Genomic DNA, 5,651 nt, shown 5'->3' on the forward strand with positions numbered 1-5,651 from the left:
ATTCAGCTGAGCCCTGCCCCCACTGGGTTGGTGGGCATCTGCACGTGAGAGGGCTCGCTGTTGGTGGAGCCCCTCATTCCATTAACCCAGGGGCCTGGAGCACCTGAGCTTTGCTCTACCTGTGCTAGATTCTGGGGGGACGAGAAGGATAAGGCCCAACCCTTGCTTTTAAGAAGCTTAGAAATCTATATTGGTGGGGGAGGGGCAGGCAAGACTGGCACCCTGGAAGTACCATCAGGGGCAGTGGTCTCCAAACTGGGGGGGGGGAGCACACACCCCAGGAGCACTTGACGAGCACTAGGATGCAGGAAGAAAGCATAAGCAGCTCTAGTTTGTTGTACTGCTTACTATCGATTTAGAAATAAATGAAAAATTTAGAAATAAACATTGTTTTACTGATTTTCGCTATCTGGCTTGCCCTTGACACCTCTCCAGGCCCCTTGTCAGACAGCCACAGTCACATGACTCCCCAGGGAGAGGTTGCAGCTGGAGTGAGGAGGCCTGGGCCTCAGTGCCCTCACTTGTCCTTGCTAGTGACGACTCACCTCACACTCCAGTTTAGGTGTTACAGGATGTCATCAACATGGCTACTTCTATGAAGACAAGACCTTGAGGGGCACCTGGGTGGCTCAGTCGGTTGTGTGTCTGACTTTGGCTCAGGTCATGATCTTGCAGTTTGTGAGTTCGAGCCCGGTGTCAGGCTCTGTGCTGGCAGCTCAGGGCCTGGAGCCTGTTTGGATTCTGTGTCTCCCTCTCTCTCTGCCCCTCCCTGCTCGTGCTTGTCTCTCTCTCTCTCTCTCTCTCAAAATAAACATTAAAAAAAATTTATAAAGACGAGACCTTTAAGTAATAGGAACTTTAGGGGCACCTGGGTGGCTCAGTTGGTTAAGCATCTGACTTCCGCTCAGTTCATGATCTCACGGTCTGTGAGTTCAAGCCCCGTGTCAGGCTTTATGCTGACAGCTCAGAACCTGAAGCCTGTTTCGGATTCTGTGTCTCCCTCTCTCTCGGCCCTCCCCTGCTCATGCTCTGTCTCTCTCTGTCTCTCTCTCTGAAAAACAAATAAACATTAAAAAATTTTTTTTAAATAAACAATAGGAACTTTATGATATTTTGCAAATGAAATGGTGGGGAAAAGGAGTTGGCCATGAAAATCTTTTGTACCACAGAGAGGTTCTGGGGTTAAATTAAAAGAATTGTTGGACTTAAAGATGAACTACACATTTTTTCCTTGACAAACGGGCAAATAAGAGAAGAAAACGTAATTGTTCCAACTATGCCCGCCTTTCCTGGGATCAGTGGTTTAGTAATGGGCCACCAATGAGTATGTTTTAATGTGATACCTTCAAGGGATGGGTGATGTTTTTAAACGAGTGTGAGAAAAGAGCAGCCTTCCCATAGCAGTAGCAGCTGTACAAAGAGAGCATTTTGAACATGTCTGGGAATATTGCATCATAATAGGATTTGTGGCCAAAAGGGATGTTAAGTGTCATTAGTAAGAACTCCCACATCTGCACACTTAAAAAACAGTCTTTCAAATTAAGGGTTCATTTGTTTAAAAAAGAAACCCACAAAACACAATACCTTTTGGTGTCAAGAAGGTGGAAAAGAACCTCGTAAGTGGTAGATAGAACTGAAATACTAGTATCATGAATTAGTAAGTGCAGTGATTAATACAATTTTCCTAATTTTAACCTATAAACAACATCTTCTTCTGCAACAACAGCCTTTAAAACCAAGTATAGAAATAAACCCAGGACTAGGCCTTTGAATCATAAAGTATTACACTACAATTTTAAAAAGGCAATAAAACATTTCCAGTCACGATCTTATTTTAAAGTTGGGAAAAAATTGACATTCAATATCATGTTAGTTTTAGGTGTACAATATGATGATATTTGTATATACTGTATTGTGAAATGATCACCATAATAAGTCTAGTTGTATCCGTCATCATATATAGATACAAAATTGGTGTGTGTGTGTGTGTGTGTGTGTGTGTGTGTGATGAGAGCTTTTAAGATCTACTACTCTTATCAAACTTCCAAATATGCAACAGTAGCATTAACTATAGTTACTGTTCTGTACATTATCTCATAACTGGAACTTTGACCTTTTGACCACCTTCACTCATTTCCCCCATCCCCAAAACCCTTGCCTCTGGCAACCACCAGTCTGTTTTCTGTATCTGTGAACTCGGTTTTTTGTATGTTTGTTTGTTTTTAATTCCCACATATAAGTCAGATTGTATGGTATTTGTCTTTGTTTGGCTTATTTCACTTAGCATAATGCCTTGAGATCCAGCCACATTGTTGCAAATGGCAAAATTTCATTCTTTATATGACTGAATACTATTCCATTGTACATGTATACCACATTTTCTTATATTCATCTATCTGCCACATATTCATCTATCTGCCAACCGACACATTGTTTCCGTGTCCTTGCTATTGTGAATAATGCTGCAATAAACGGGGTGGGGGGTGCAGGCATTCTTTGAGAGAGTGATTTTGCTTCCTTTGGCTATATACCTAGAAATGAAATTGTATCATATGGTAGTTATATTTTTAATTTTGGGGGGAACCACCATACTGTTTTCCATAGTAGCTGTGCCAGTTTACATTCCCACCAATAGTGCACGAGTTCCCTTTTCTCCACATCCTTGCCAACATTTGTTATCTCTTGTCCTTTGATAAGAGCCATTCTGATAGGTATGAGGTAATATCTCATTGTGGTTTTGATTTTCATTTCCCTCATGATTAGTGATAGTGAGCATCTTTTTATGTATCTGTTGGTTTCATGTAACTGTATATGTTCTTTGGAAAAATGTCTATTCAGATCTGCTGCCCAGATTTTTAAAAATTAATTAATTAATTAATTTAAAAATTTACATCCAAGTTAGTTAGCATATAGTGCAACAATGATTTCAGGAGTAGATTCCTTAATGCCCCTTACCCGTTGAGCCTATCCCCCCTCCTACAACCCCACTAGCAACGCTCTGTTTGTTCTCTATGCTTAAGGGTCTTTTATATTTTGTCCCCCTCCCTGTTTTTATATTATTTTTGTTTCCCTTCCCTTATATCCATCTGCTTTGTATCTAAAATTCCTCATATGAGTAAAGTCATATAATACTTGTCTTTCTCTGATGGACTAATTTCGCTTAGAATAATACCCTCTAGTTCCATCCACATAGTTGCAAATGGCAAGATTTCATTCTTTTTGATTGCTGAGTAATACTCCATTGTGTATGTATGTATATATATATACCATATATATGGTGTGTGTGTGTGTATATATATATATATATATATATATGGTGGATGTGTGTGTATATATATGTATATAGTACATATATATGTACACACATATATATGTATATGTGCATATATGTATATGTGTATATATATGTATATACACACATATATATGGTACATATATATATATATACACACACACCCACCATATATATATACCATATATATATATACACACCATATATATATGCCATATATATATATACCATATATATCATTTGCCATACATATATATCATATATATGTATATACACGATATATATCATATACCATATATATCATATATATATATATATATCATATGTATATATGTATATATCTTCTTTATCCATTCATCTGTCAATGGACATTTGGGCTCTTTCCATACTTTGGCTATTGTCAATAGTGGTGCTATAAATATTCGGGTGCATGTGCCCCTTCAAAACAGTACACCATATCCCTTGGATAAATACCTCCTAGTGCAATTCCTGGGTTATAGGGTAGTTCTATTTTTAATTTTTAGGAACCTCCACACTATTTTCGAGTGGCTGCACCAGTTTGCATTCCCACCAGCAGTGCAAAAGGGGTCCTCTTTCTCCACATCTTTGCCAACATCTGTTGTTGCCTGAGTTGTTAATGCTAGCCATTCTGACAGGTGTGAGGTGGTATCTCATTGTAGTTTTGATTTGTATTTCCCTGATGATGAGTGATGTGGAGCATTTTTTCATGTGTTGGTTGGCCATCTGGATGTCTTCTTTGCAGAAGTGTCTATTCTTGTCTTTTGTCCATTTCTTCACTGGATTATTTGTTTTGTGGATGTTGAGCTCAATAAGTTCTTTATATTTTTTGGATACTAACCTTTTATCTGATATGTCATTTGCAAATATCTTCTCCAATTCTGTCAGTTGCCTTTTAGTTTTTCTGATTGTTTCCTTCACTGTGCAGAAGCTTTTTATTTTGATGAGGTCCCAATAGTTCATTTTTGCTTTTGTTTCCCTTGCCTCTGGAGGCATGTTGAGTAAGAAGTTGCTGCGGCCAAGGTCGAAGAGGTTTTTGCCTGCTTTCTCCTCGAGGATTTTGATGGCTTCCTGTCTTACATTTAGGTCTTTCATCCATTTTGAGTTTATTTTTGTGTATGGTGTAAGAAAGTGGTCCAGGTTCATTCTTCTGCATGTTGCTGTCCAGTTTTCCCAGCACCACTTGCTGAAGAGACTGTCTTTATTCCATTGGATATTCTTTCCTGCTTTGTCAAAGACTAGTTGGCCATACGTTTGTGGGTCCATTTCTGGGTTCTCTATTCTGTTCCATTGATCTAAGTGTCTGTTTTTGTGCCAGTACCATACTGTCTGGATGATTACAGCTTTTAATACAGCTTGAAGGCTGGATTGTGATGCCTCCAGCTTTGGTTTTCTTTTTCAAGATTACTTTGGCTATTCGGGGTCTTTTCTGGTTCCATACAAATTTTAGGATTGTTTGTTCTAGCTCTGTGAATCTTCTGCCCAGTTTTTAATTTTTTTTTTCAACGTTTTTTATTTATTTTTGGGACAGAGAGAGACAGAGCATGAACGGGGGAGGGGCAGAGAGAGAGGGAGACACAGAATCCGAAACAGGCTCCAGGCTCTGAGCCATCAGCCCAGAGCCCGACGCGGGGCTCGAACTCACGGACTGTGAGATCGTGACCTGGCTGAAGTCGGACGCTTAACCGACTGCGCCACCCCGGCGCCCCTTCTGCCCAGTTTTAATCAGATTTTTTTGCTATTTCAATCACAGTCTTGAGAGAGAAAACAATTTTTCAACCCTGTTAATAAAATAAGATAAAAACTGTTTATGATTTTACTTTAATTTCAGCCTTTAAAATATATTTTTCTGAAACTAATATTACATTGTATGTTAACTAACTGGAATTTTTAAAAAATTGGAAGAAAAAAATGATACATACATAAATATATATATTGGTATTATAGTATACAAATAGATGCTACATTAGTGTAAATCTGTAATTTATGTATTAAATATACATCATGTTTATTGATTGGGGGTATATGATGAAAAAAATTGGAAACTAGTGGTGTGGTACTTTTGTAAAGTTTTTGTTCGTGTTATAGTAATGTTGTATTAGTTCAGGTGTACAATATAGTGATTCAACACTTCCATACATTACCCAGTGCTCATCACAAGTGCGCTTGTTAATCTCCACCACCTATTTCACCCATCCCCACCCCCACACACACACACCTCCCCTCTGGTAGCCATCAGTTTGTTTTCTATAGTTAAGATTATGTTTCTTGGTTTGCCTCTCTCTCCTCCCCCCCTTTGTTCATTGCTTTGTTTCTTAAATCCCCCATATGAGTGAAATCA

This window comes from Prionailurus viverrinus, chromosome B2 (genome assembly GCF_022837055.1).
Source record: "Prionailurus viverrinus isolate Anna chromosome B2, UM_Priviv_1.0, whole genome shotgun sequence".
In the NCBI taxonomy this organism is placed as follows: domain Eukaryota; kingdom Metazoa; phylum Chordata; class Mammalia; order Carnivora; family Felidae; genus Prionailurus; species Prionailurus viverrinus.